General features: G+C 39.1%; 1 protein-coding gene across 2 annotated transcripts in view; it reads left to right on the top strand.

The window, feature by feature from the left end:
• Positions 1-257: 257 nt before the first annotated feature.
• Positions 258-14,421, top strand: part of LOC136877844 (uncharacterized) — a 48,459-nt gene continuing 34,295 nt past the window's right edge. For both annotated transcript variants that reach the window (XM_067152041.2, XM_067152040.2), the window contains exon 1: positions 258-312. The gene's annotated coding sequence lies outside the window, so the exon portion shown is untranslated. The remainder of the gene's footprint in view (positions 313-14,421) is intronic.

Genomic DNA, 14,421 nt, shown 5'->3' on the forward strand with positions numbered 1-14,421 from the left:
CCTGTATGATAGGTACCATTTGAAATTGAATTAGAAACTGACAGAAAAGAGCAAGATAAGAATTTTAATAAACTCAGTTGTGATAGGCCCTACCTAAGGCTGAATCTGTTCCATAAACTTTATAATTATATCTGCTCACATACTCATCTTCTGTTGAGATAATATGTATACAGATCAGTGGTGACTGATTAATTGATTGATTGTAATTAGCTAGCAGGATATCTAATCTAGAAAGTAGTTTCCATGGAAACAGACAGCTTTTTTAAGTATGAGACTATTTGGGTTTTAGCAAACTCAGGGAATACAATCTAGGTAAGTAAGCACTATGCAAGCAAGTGGTATATTTTAAAGAGGTAGTTATTAACAGCAATTGCAGACACAAGATAGCTAAAATTCATTATTCATGGTGGGTCCTTATCATTCACTTGGATTGTTCCAATTTCTTCTAAGTCTGACAATGTTAATTCAGTTTCCTCTTTGTTGAATCACAACCCAGATGTGTCACTTGATTGTTCTACTTTTGGATTTGGTATTGGAGATCAAGTTTGTTTCCACCAATTAGCACGATGTCAGCAGAGTGAAGATTATTGAACAGTATGCTGTAACAATGTGCATCACAAGGATAAACAAAAGAGGTGGATACAGTCCATAATGTGAAAATTATTATTATTGTTATTTTAGGGGCAGATTTCCATGACCTAAAAATGTATGAAGGATGTATGGTATGCTTTTATGACCTAAGAATCATAAAAATATGACCTATAAAATTTAAAATATGACTTAATGAATAACATCTACATTACATAAAACATGTTTATTACAATTGCTACAGACTGAAATTAATGTAGAATTAAAATAGTTTTAACTCTTCAAAATCTTTAACCTAAAAATCAACTATAATGCTGAATAGTTCATGAACTCATTAAGGTTAAATTGCATACTGGTACTCCTAGGCAAGATAGACTCTGTGGAAGACATAAACACTACAGTTACTTCAACATTCAATGTTTTACATTACACACAAAATATGTGTTATTTGAATGAAGCTTTCATACCTGATCTAGTCTCCATTATGGGGATTGTTGCAATTACCACATGCATCTTGAGATTGTTGAATGAGAATCCTCACTTGTTGTCACAGAGTATCATCTTGTAGTGAGAAAAACTTCTTTTGACATCACATGATGTAACGGGAGCATACTTGGATAAAGAGGGGAAAATTTTGGAGAAAATTTCTGGAAATCTGCAGATGAAAGGTTTCCACAAAGAACGTCACTTATTCCACATAGGTACAAAATTCCACTATTCTTTTCCAGTATTTTCTAATTTTCTACACACCCTAGATGCTACTGTCCCTTTTGCATGCTTCAATTACTGTTCAATGCACTTTATAACATCCAATGCATGACTTAGTTTTGCACCTGAAACTTTCAGTTGCGTCATTGCTCCAGATGAAGAATTAAAATTAGACTTTACGTAAGCCAGGTCTGCTTTTGATGTAGCACTTGAAAATAAATCTTGAGTAGTTTCTATGGAGAATGATTCTGCAGGATCAAAAGACTTTATGATCTCCACGACATCTATATTGTTGCAATAGTACACTGAGGCCTCAAGCCAAGTCCCTGAATGCGTTATAACTGGCTGGAGAAGTAGGGACAATGAAGGTTCTTCTCCTTGAAATTTCTGAACATGAAGTAGAGCTTTGACAAACAATTCTTTACACTTGAATATTACATTTTTTATTTTTATTTTTTTGCTTTATGTTGCACCAACACAGATAGGTATGGTGACAATGGGATAGGAAAGGGCTAGGAATGGGAGGGAAGTGGCCATGACCTTAATTAAGGCACAGCCCCCAGCATGTGCCTCGTGTGACAATGGGAAATCATGGAAAACCATCTTCAGGGCTGTAAATGGTGAGGTTCGAACCTAATATCTCCCAAATAAAAGCTCACAGCTACGCACCCCTAATGGCATGGCCAACTTGCTCGGTAGTTGAATATTAATTTGTCTACTTCAAGGCAGCTACTTCTAACTTCTTCAGCTACCTATGCAAGGCATGTGCAAGACATTTTACATGTATCATTTTGAGGTATAGCATTTTAAGTCCCTTCACCATATTCGGAGCAGCATCAGTTACAAACAGAAAAAGTGCTCTCTTTTTGCCCCATTTAGCCACAACAGATTCACTGAATTGTCGAAGAGAACTGCAATGATGGAATAATATGCCTTCTCTAGCACTTCACATGTCAGGAGGAACGTATCTACAGGCCAGTCTTCTTTCAACATTCCAACAATCACATTTGCTACCTATCTTTCATCCACATCTGTAGTCTCATCTATTGAAACCCATTTCCTACTGTCTCCCATGCCACACCTTATTATATCCAACATTTCTTCATAACAAGGGGTAGATTCATTGGGAACAGGTTGCTTTGTATATTTTTCAAGAAACTGTCTGAATATTAGATGAAAACATCATCTTGCAGATATCTTGCAAAAATTGTGAACACTGTGAACTTGATGTTGGGGTTTCAAAAAGCAAGTGTTGCCTATTTTCGAGTGCAGAATATCTAGTTACACAATTCTTTTGTTTCACAATATTACAGTGTTGTAGCACAGTGAAATGTTTTTGGCAGTAACTTTTATAATACCAATATAAATGGTCATTATTGGACATTATAAATTTTCCAGCGAACTCCTTCCTGGTTGCCAGCGTTTCGCCCCCCGTGTGCTAGGTTGGGCTCATCAGTTGGTACCCAGCACACGTACCAAGACGCTGGCTAGTGCATACCGTGGAGGCCACTGCGTAGGCTACTTAGAGCCACCGGCAGTGCCAATGCACTATGAGAAACTTTGTCTCATTACCAAAAATTGATGCCTGCTTGGCCATCAGATGATACAGATGTTGATTCCCATAGGGAATCTGAAATATTTGTCCCGAAGGAGTAAATTTATAATACCAATATAAATGGTCGTTATTGGACATTATAAATTTTCCAGCGAACTCCTTCCTGGTTGCCAGCGTTTCGCCCCCATGTGCTAGGTTGGGCTCATCAGTTGGTACCCAGCACACGTACCAAGACGCTGGCTAGTTCATACCGTGGAGGCGACTGCGTAGGCTACTTAGAGCCACCGGCAGTGCCAATGCACTATGAGAAACTTTGTCTCATTACCAAAAATTGATGCCTGCTTGGCCATCAGATGATACAGATGTTGATTCCCATAGGGAATCTGAAATATTTGTCCCGAATGAGTAAATTTATAATACCAATATAAATGGTCGTTATTGGACATTATAAATTTTCCAGCGAACTCCTTCCTGGTTGCCAGCGTTTCGCCCCCGTGTGCTAGGTTGGGCTCATCAGTTGGTACCCAGCATACGTACCAAGACGCTGGCTAGTGCATACCGTGGAGGCCACTGCGTAGGCTACTTAGAGCCACCGGCAGTGCCAATGCACTATGAGAAACTTTGTCTCATTACCAAAAATTGATGCCTGCTTAGCCATCGGATGATACAGATGTTGATTCCCATAGGGAATCTGAAATATTTGTCCCGAATTAGTAAATTTATAATACCAATATAAATGGTCGTTATTGGACATTATAAATTTTCCAGCGAACTCCTTCCTGGTTGCCAGCGTTTCGCCCCCGTGTGCTAGGTTGGGCTCATCAGTTGGTACCCAGCACAAGTACCAAGACGCTGGCTAGTGCATACCGTGGAGGCCACTGCGTAGGCTACTTAGAGCCACCGGCAGTGCCAATGCACTATGAGAAACTTTGTCTCATTACCAAAAATTGATGCCTGCTTGGCCATCAGATGATACAGATGTTGATTCCCATAGGGAATCTGAAATATTTGTCCCGAATGAGTAAATTTATAATACCAATATAAATGGTCGTTATTGGACATTATAAATTTTCCAGCAAACTCCTTCCTGGTTGCCAGCGTTTCGCCCCCGTGTGCTAGGTTGGGCTCATCAGTTGGTACCCAGCACACGTACCAAGACGTTGATACAGATGTTGATTCCCATAGGGAATCTGAAATATTTGTCCCGAATGAGTAAATTTATAATACCAATATAAATGGTCGTTATTGGACAACTTTTATCTCACACAATTTACAGAATGATATCAATCCATCCGTACTGAATATGTTTTCACCGAACTCACAAACAAAACTTCTTCACTAACTTGTTGATAATGATGCTTGTTGTTTAAAGAGGCCTAACATCGAAGGTCATCGGCCCTCTTCACTAACTGAGACTTGTTTTAGTCATATTGAAAGCAAATGAATGACTGAAGCTTCTTCAACAACCTAGGTCACTCAGTGTGTTGAAGGAGGAAGAGGAAAGGGTGGAGGAAGTGGGAAGGGTGAAGGAGAAAGATATGAACAATGACAAATAACTGCAGTATTACTTCTGCTTCCGTGTAAACAATAGTCTGGTTTTCACGAACTGACCCAACCTGTAAACAATAGCTCTTACCTGCTAAAAACATTCCATGCACTACTTTTCAATGGTTTATCTGTAGAAGTATCCCATATTCCAGTCTATCTTGAAAAAATAATTGCTAGGGCTTACTTTGACTTTTATAAAATGAAATTCATATGAAAATTACCAATATATGTTGTTATAATGAGATTTTGTTCAAAATATGCCACAAAACTTAAAAAGGTCCAAATATGTATTTATATGCCCAATAAAACCTGTTTAATTCTGATTATCAAGCTTAGAAACATGTTGAAAATACAAGCCTTCATGACTTGTCATAGAAATCTGCCCCCTAATTAAATGTTATTATTATCATCATCATTAGGGTGCCTGCCCTATGGTCAAGGGGTAGCGAGCTTGCTTCTTACCGAGAGGCTCGGGGTTTGAATCCTGGGCAGGTCAGGGATTTTTATCTGGATTTGATGGCTGGTTTGTGGTCCCCTTAATCTAAATGTTTTCCATACAAATCAACCACAGTCACTTAATAAACAGAAAATTAGGAAATTTAAGGATGAAAAGTGAAGAATGTATGTGAAATAAGTACAGTATTCTTTCCAATGGCTGTATAGGATTTGGAAACCTGAGTGGGTTGTTCAGTCTCAGACTATTGGCAGGTTTCAACTATTATATTTCAACGAAGCTTTTTCCTGAGATATCTCGCTCTCATTTTATATGAATGATGAGATAGTATCTCACTACAAGTACTGGGATATATTTATCAGTCCTAACCATTTAATTTAAGTTACTCACATCACCATGCTATCATAGTGTAAATGGCCCTATGCATGCTCAGATTTAGTCAGCGGTAAATCTGAATAAACCAGATTTTCCATACATCTCAGTGTGTATGGCCATTTAGTCTGTTGACAAGAAGTCTGCAAGCAAGTCTCCAACATTCTGGTGCTGCTTGCATTCAGCCAGAGACTGTAATGAAAGCACTCTCTCAAACTGGTGGCAGAAAAATTAAAGTGTATATAAAACTCCAAGCAATCATATCCAGCCATTTTCAGGCACCATTTACACACTGTTCTTAAGCTGCTCATGAATGCCCTGGTCAATATACATTGATATGCCAAAAATCAAGGGGTAGGGGTCTAGTATCATGTAGAGACTGCTCTAGCACTGCCAAGTGCAGCAACTCATCATCAATATCACCAATACGCTATGAACATCAACATTCAAGAGCATTTGTCTAGTTATGGTAACTGCAGATTGTACATGCTTTCCACACAAATCAACCACAGCCAATTAATAAACAGAAAATTAGGAAATTTAGGGATGAGAAATGGAGAATATATGAGATAATAAGTACAACATTCTTTCCAGTGGCTGTACAGGACTTAGAAACCAGAGTTACTCACCAAGTTAAGTAGCAAGTGGAAGAAACACATGTGGAGAAATTCTGATCCATGCTGTTTGAATAGCTACCCACAGCTTCCTGCTATTTGTAGGTGCATGGTCATTGATGTGAATGGACCCCACTACCACATCCCATACATAAATGTTCAACAGGGTTCATATCAGGCAAATGAGGTGGCTACAGCAGTCGTTAAAACTATCCATACCGGGCGAGTTGGCCATGCAGTTAGGGGCCCGCGGCTGTCAGCTTGCATCTAGGAAATAGTGGGTTCGAATCCCACTGTCGGCAGCCCTGAAGATAGTTTTCCGTGGTTTCCCATTTTCACACCAGGCAAATTTACCTTAATTAAGGCCAAGGCCGCTTCCTTCCAACTCCTAGGCCTTTCCTATTCCATCTTCGCCATAAGACCTATCTGTGTCGGTGAGACGTAAAGCCCCAAGCAAAAAAAAAACTATCCATAACGCTCCTCAAACCCATTCTGGACAACTTGGGCCCAGTAACACAGTGCATTATTCTGCTGGAATATCTCATCGTTGTAGGGGTTCGTTAAGTCCACGAAGGGCTGCAAGTTGTCACCAAGCAGTTCTAAGTAGCAGTCACTGGTCAACGACCTGTTCAGGTGGATCAGCAGATCCAGCCCATGCCATGTGAGCACACCCCACACCATTGTGGAGCTACCACCAGCTGTATGATGCTTTGTTGATAACTGGGGTCCATGGCTTCATCCAAACCCTAACATCAGCTTGAAACAACTGGAATAGTGACTCATCAGACCAAGCTACATGTTGCAAATCTTCCAGGGCCCAATTAGTAACATCACGTGCCCAGGTGTGACACTGTGCCCAATGTCGTGGAGTTAACAAGGGTTCAGGTTTCATATCCCACTGATGTTAAAGAATGATGCACTGACCTGCTGGATAAGCATCTGGTACCTCCTGCATTGAAAGCGGATTGATTTGAGACAATGTGGGTTGTCTGTTGCCATAGACAATTCTAGCCAGATGCTGCTAATTACTATCTTCTTACAAACTGCTTTATGGCAACGATGGGATAGGAAAGGGCTAGGAGTGCGAAGGAAGCAGCCGTCGCCTTAATTAAGGTACAGCCCCAGCATTTGCCTGGTGTGAAAATGGGAAACCATGGAAAACCATCTTCATGGCTGCTGACAGTGGGGTTCGAACCCACTGTCTCCTGGATGCAAGCTCACAGCTGCACGGCCTTAACTGCATGGCCAACTCACCCGGTCCTAATTACTATTGTTAAGCATTCTTGGTTTAGCCACTGTACTGTTTACTGTGGGTGGTAATGCCTTCTATCGGGTATTCCCGATTCATACCATCAATTAAGGAATGTTAAATGACTGTGCAATATCAACAATGGAATGTTCCATTCATCTGCCGCCCCCCACTATCGTGCCCCATTTGAAAGACAATAATTCACATCACCTTGCCATAATCAGCACATACGGTGTTTACACTCATGCTCAAGCTGTTAGATCACACCTGATACAGGTCTGGGCACTTAAAGATGTCATGGTACGGTGGCACCACCAACTATTACTTTTAAATACCACTATCCCATGACTTTTGGCACGTCAGTGTATTTGATTTATCCCTTTATATTTTTCAAGATAAAATTGTAATGATAGAAGTGACTCGTTTCATTGATCATCATCATCTTGCATAGATTCCAACCACTGGCCAGGTCTGTTAAGAACATATGCCTCTCCATTGTCTTCTGTCTTTCCACTTTGTCTGTTGTCACTTTGATCTAGTCCTCTCATGTTTCTTCACTGTTCCTCCACTCCTTCCAGCCATCTGTGCTTTGGTCTTCCTCTAGGTCTCTTGCCTAACACTATCATCTCGTGCATTTTCCAGAGTATTTTCTTTTTCTCCATTCTCTTCAAATGGCTGCACCATCTAAGCCTTAATTATTCTGTCCTATCCTGCAATAATTGCACTTGCACTACATTTCTAACTTTCTCATATCTTATCCATTATTTCTGTTACTCCTATTTTACTACTCAAAAATTTCATCTAACTGGCTTGGACCCTGCTTTCTTCTCTTCCCCTTATTGCACAAGTTTCTGAAGTCAGTATTTAGTACATATGGTATGTCACTGTTCTGCTGTTTTGAGGGACATCTTTACTCCACACCAAGCTTCTACACTTCTGAGGAATGTTTCTGCTTGTTTTCCCTGCTCACATATTTCCTAATCTTTTCTCCCATCTATATATATAAAATAAGAGTTTTGTCTGTACATTGCTCAGAATTTGAAAAGAATGGTATTTCTGTATCGGTCATGTCCACAGTAACAAGAAAATGCATTTTTTTACTTTTCCGTAATGTCTGTCTGTCTGTCTGTCTGTCTGTCTGTCTGTCTGTCTGTCTGTCTGTCTGTCTGTCTGTCTGTCTGTCTGTCTGTCTGTCTGTCTGTCTGTCTGTCTGTCTGTCTGTCTGTACACGCATCATGAGAAAACGGCTGAAGAGAATTTGATGAAAATCGGAATGTAAAGTCAGATGTTGAACTGCTACAATCTAGGCTATAAATTATTTTAATCACGCTGAGTGAAATGGTAGTTTAGGGGAAGGCCTGAAATTTAATTCTCAAACATTTATGTTATTAGTGATAGTGTCTTAATGAAAATCGCTAGACAAAGATGGGAAATAAGTCGCTACAATATAGGCTATACATGCTGAGAAAAATGGTAGTTATGGGGAAGGCCTAAAATTTAATTGTCAAATATTTATTTTATTAGTGGTCGTAACTTCACGAAAATTGGAATGCAAAGTCGGGGAATAGGTCGCTATAATCTAGGCTATCAAAAATGTTATTCATACTGAGTGAAATGGTAGTTTAGGGGAAGGCCTGAAATGTAATCTATATATATAAAATAAGATTTTGTCTGTACATAGTTCAGAATTTGAAGAGAATGGTATTTCTGTATCGGTCATGTCCACAGTAACAAGAAAATGCATTTTTTACTTTTCAGTAATGTCTGTCTGTCTGTCTGTCTGTCTGTCTGTCTGTCTGTCTGTCTGTCTGTCTGTCTGTCTGTCTGTCTGTCTGTCTGTCTGTCTGTCTGTCTGTCTGTCTGTCTGTCTGTCTGTCTGTCTGTACACGCATCACGAAAAAACAGCTGAAGAGAATTTGATGAAAATCGGAATGTTAAGTTGGGTGATGAACCGCTACAATCTAGGCTATAAATTATTTTAATCACGCTGAGTGAAATGGTAGTTTAGGGGAAGGCCTGAAATTTAATTCTCAAATATTTATGTTATTAGTGATCGTGTCTTAATGAAAATCGCTAGACAAAGATGGGAAATAAGTCGCTACAATATAGGCTATACACGCTGAGAAAAATGGTAGTTTAGGGGAAGGCCTAAAATTTAATTGTCAAATATTTATTTTATTAGTGGTCGTATCTTCACGAAAATTGGTATGCAAAGTCGGGGAATAGGTCGCTATAATATAGGCTGTTAAAAATGTTATTCACACTGAGTGAAATGGTAGTTTAGGGGAAGGCCTGAAATGTAATCTATGTAAATTATATAAAATAAGATTTTGTCTGTACATTGCTCAGAATTTGAAAAGAATGGTATTTCTGTATCGGTCATGTCCACAGTAAGAAGAAAATGCATTTCTTACTTTTCCGTAATTTCTGTCTGTCTGTATGTATGTATGTATGTACACGCATCACGATAAAACGGCTGAAGAGAATTTAATGAAAATCGGTATGTAACGTCGGGTGATGAACCACTGCAATCTAGGCTACAAATTATTTTATTCACGCTGAGTGAAATGGTAGTTAAGGGGAAGGTCTGAAATGTAATTCTCAAGTAAGTTATTTATGTTATTAGTGGTCGTATCAATAAATACTACATAACTAACATAACTTTGGTTATGTCGTAAGTTAGTAGTAGTTATGTAAGAAGTTATTAAATTTTCGATCACTTATGTCTTATACATTGTTACCGTACCGCATATAATCGGAGATATTCATGAATTTCGATTTTTGTTACTAAGTCCATATCAGCGCCGAGTCAGGAGAAAATGGTTTAACAGAATTTAGTGAAAATCGGTATGTAAAGTCTGAGAATAAGGAACTACAGTCTACGATATAAATAATTTTGTAGGACACCCTAATATCACAGAGTCGAAAAAAAACTAATGTGAAGGCCTGCAATATAGAAAGCTCATAAACATTATCAACAATACATTGACCATTGTTTGTTGTGATGTGCTTTTTGTCTTTTGTTTCCTCTCATCCCCGATAGATAGGATTACTGCAGCATACCGAGGATTTTTTAAATTTGCTTGACGTCGCACCGACACAAGAATGTCTTAAGGCGACGATGGGATAGGAAATGAATGTGAAGGAAGCGGCCTTGGCTTTAAGGTACAGCCTGGTGTGACTGGTGTGAAAATGGGAAACCACGGAACCAGTTCTTCCGCAGAAATTATTATTCCAATTGTTGGTCTATCCTTCTCCTTGGTTTTAAGCCCCATATCACCTTTCTTTATACATACATACATTACATTATCAGTATAGACTGTTATGCCTTTCAGCGTTCAGTCTGCAAGCCTCTGTGAATTTACTAAACGTCGCCACAATCCTCGGTTTGGAACTAGTGTCGTGGCCTCATTTAGTTCTATACCTCTTATCTTTAAATCGTTAGAAATCGAGTCTAACCATCATCGTCTTGGTATACCTCTACTTCTCTTACCCTCCATAGCAGAGTCCATTATTCTCCTAGGTAACCTATCCTCCTCCATTCGCCTCACATGACCCCACCAACGAAGCCGGTTTATGTGTACAGCTTCATCCATTGAGTTCATTCCTAAATTAGCCTTTATCTCCTCATTCCGAGTACCCTCCTGCCATTGTTCCCACCTGTTTGTATCAGCAATCATTCTTGCTACTTTCATGTCTGTTACTTCTAACTTATGAATAAGATATCCTGAGTCCACCCAGCTTTCACTCCCGTAAAGCAAAGTTGGTCTGAAAACAGACCGATGTAAAGATAGTTTCGTCTGGGAGCTGACTTCCTTCTTACAGAATACTGTTGATCGCAGCTGCGAGCTCACTGCATTAGCTTTACGACACCTTGATTCAATCTCACTTACTATATTACCATCCTGGGAGAACACACAACCTAAATACTTGAAATTATCAACCTGTTCTAGCTTTGTATCACCAATCTGACATTCAATTCTGTTGAATTTCTTACCTACTGACATCAATTTAGTCTTCGAGAGGCTAATTTTTATACCATACTCATTGCACCTATTTTCAAGTTCCAAGCACAGAAGTCCAGCAAATGCTTCCATTTCCCATTAGCTTCCATATCTTCTCCACATTTACCAATCACCCTTTCGTATCCTTCAGTTCTATTCCCAACCCTCGTATTGAAATCGCCCATTAGCACTATTCTATCCTTGCTGTTGACCCTGACCACAATGTCACTCAATGCTTCATAAAACTTGTCAACTTCATCCTCATCTGCACCCTCACATTGTGAATACACGGACACAATTCTAGTCCTAATTCCTCCAACTGACAAATCTACCCACATCATTCGCTCATTTACGTGCCTAACAGAAACTATGTTCCGTGCAATGGTATTCCTGATAAGGAGCCCTACCCCAGACTCTGCCCTTCCCTTTCTAACACCCGTCAAGTACACTTTATAATCTCCTATCTCTTCCTCGTTATCTCCCCTTACCCGAATATCACTTACTCCTAGCACATCCAGATGCATCCTCTTTGCTGACTCAGCCAGTTCTACTTTCTTTCTTCCATAAGCCCCATTAATATTGATAGCTCCCCATCGAATTCCATTTCGTTCGCCAAGTTGTTTCCTAGGAGTCCCTCGCCTGTCAAATGGGACTGGGACTCTCTTACTCCCATAGGTCCGAGGCTTGCTTCAAATGTTCTAAGCTTGGTAAATTCATGAAGCAGGATGCTACCCTACTTGCACATAGTCCAAGTGAGGATCTCTCCTCTAACGGGTTATGGACCACCGGTGAATTGTATAGTCCTAGCCACCTGAGCACAAGGAGGGCCATGACTCAGAATATGTCCAAGATGCCCACTCCCATTCCATAGCAACTGGTATCCTGACTCTCAGGACCACTTACTAGGGCACTCAGGCGTTGACCATGGTTCACGAACTAGGACGTGACTACAGTAACCCACAAACATGACCTACACTTCATTTCTTTCCCAACTTTCTCTGCCACTCTTGTCATTATATTATCCATCACTACAATGAGAAGTAATAATGACACCAGTTTTCAAATCACCGAGCTCGATAGCTGCAGTCGCTTAAGTGCGGCCAGTATCCAGTATTCGGGAGATAGTAGGTTCGAACCCCACTGTCGGCAGCCCTGAAAATGGTTTTCCGCGGTTTCCCATTTTCATACCAGGCAAATGCTGGGGCTGTACCTTAATTAAGGCCACGGCCACTTCCTTCCCACTCTAGCCATTTCCTGTCCCATCGTCGCCATAAGACCTATCTGTGTCGGTACGATCTAAAGTAACTAGCAAAAAAAAAAAAAAAAAAGTTTTCAAATCATTCACCTGTTCTAGTCAATCTGTTTCATCTCTTCCTACTATTACATACCTCTCACTCCTTTCTTATATCTCCTTTCTCCTTTGTTTTATCAGAACCTTCCAAATCTTGCTCCTGAATACATTATCATGTGCCTTTTCAATATCCAAGAAGTCTATCAGATCTTTTCTACTTTGGTTCGAATCTATCTCTCCAGAATCTTTGAATAATCACTCAGACATAATACCAAATACAGTAGAGACAATACGTGACACTTGCGGATTTACCCTTGTTAAAATGGGAGACAATTCGGCGGTGGCACTCCTAGTGACTTGACCCGAAAAGTCGTGCTAAATTCAAATATCAATAGAAATGCATATACGAAAATGGATAAATAAATTACGTCTAGAAAGAAAGTGTTATTGAGATATTAAGTTCGAAGTTGCTAAAGCAATTCTGGATAAATGAATGAAGAATTATTTAAAAGGTTATTATTTAAAGACTGAAATTACACATATAAACAATATGTGAAATGGACTGCTGTGAAATGGCTTGATCTTTCATTTATGCATTACTTTTTTTGCTTTAGCATTCCTGCCTGAACGTTTACGGTTAGATTTGTCTTTTTTCTCATTTAAAAAACATCTTATCATCGCATTAAAACACTTGTCAATAAAAATATCGGCACATTCCTTACACACATGATGCAATGAAAAACATTTAAAAGCTGGACAATTTTCCTCTTAACATGAAGCCTACTAACAGAAAGAAAATCTATAAAATTAGCCTCAAAAATATTCAAAACTTCCCTTGCAACCGTACAACAGGGTTACAGATTCCATTCAGTATTTATTATTATTATTATTATTATTATTATTATTATTATTATTATTATTATTATTATTGTTATTATTAACCCGATTCATTAGATTTTATATTTTGTTTCTCATCATTTAGACTGTAATAATTAGGTATCACGCATATTATTGTATTTAATCATAGGTTAAGTGAATATGTTTGTAATTATGCTGTATATTAGTAAGTGAGATTTGTTGGTTTGATATACGGTAGTCATTCTGTGGCTTTTAACTCTAGGCAGATGTATTGGCAGAGTATTTTGCAATCGAGGCTATGTTTAACTGAGAATGTTATGTGCAAGTAGGTGTTCCGGTGACTCATGCCGCATAGTCACTGTAATCCGCTTGGGTACGCTTAGACGACACATGACTGATGACATCAGTGCGTGGACACGTGATTGCGACCAAGTGTCAGTATTCGCCAGCTACTGTATGTTGAAGTGGAAGGGATGAACAGAGAGTAGGGAGATGAGTCGTCATCGCGAGGTTATAAAAGTCGAGGCAACGGTGGTGAGAGGTATCATATCGATCAGATCATATGTATCAGTCAGATGTATCAAATGGAAGAAGTGGTCTTAGAGTGATGGTCAGAGCTAAGAGTTGTGTTTGAAGAAGTAATAATCGAGGAGGTCTACAAGTGGTGGTTGTATCCGAGCAGAGACGAGTACTATGCTGATAAAGAAACATCATCTTCTTGTGAGGATGGACTTCACAAGATGTTTCAATAATATTTTCCAATTTCTTATAATATATTGAGTGGACGTAATTACATTGGAGCTCCCTACATGCGTACATGGTATGTAGGCCAACTCCTTGTTATATAAGAAGATAACAGCAGACGGCTCCCGACTTCAGCTCATAGGTTTTCCCAGGAATTTCAAGTTCAACAGCGGTGTATGCAGACATAAGGTAATTAAAGCATCAGACATGTTATGCATTCATAACATGAAGAAGAATGTAGTCAGCGGCGATATCACATCTCACTTCAAGTTCATGCCAATAGTTTTTTTTTTGTTTAGATTAAATTTTCTTTTTCATATTACCGCAAATCTCACTAGATATATTTTTTTTGTTAAATTAAAAGACGTCAATGCTTATTCATTGTGACATAAATTATAGTCATAAACTCAGTTTTATTTTAATTATAATAAGTGAT

The sequence above is a fragment of the Anabrus simplex genome, chromosome 1 (genome assembly GCF_040414725.1).
Source record: "Anabrus simplex isolate iqAnaSimp1 chromosome 1, ASM4041472v1, whole genome shotgun sequence".
Taxonomy (NCBI): Eukaryota; Metazoa; Arthropoda; class Insecta; order Orthoptera; family Tettigoniidae; genus Anabrus; species Anabrus simplex.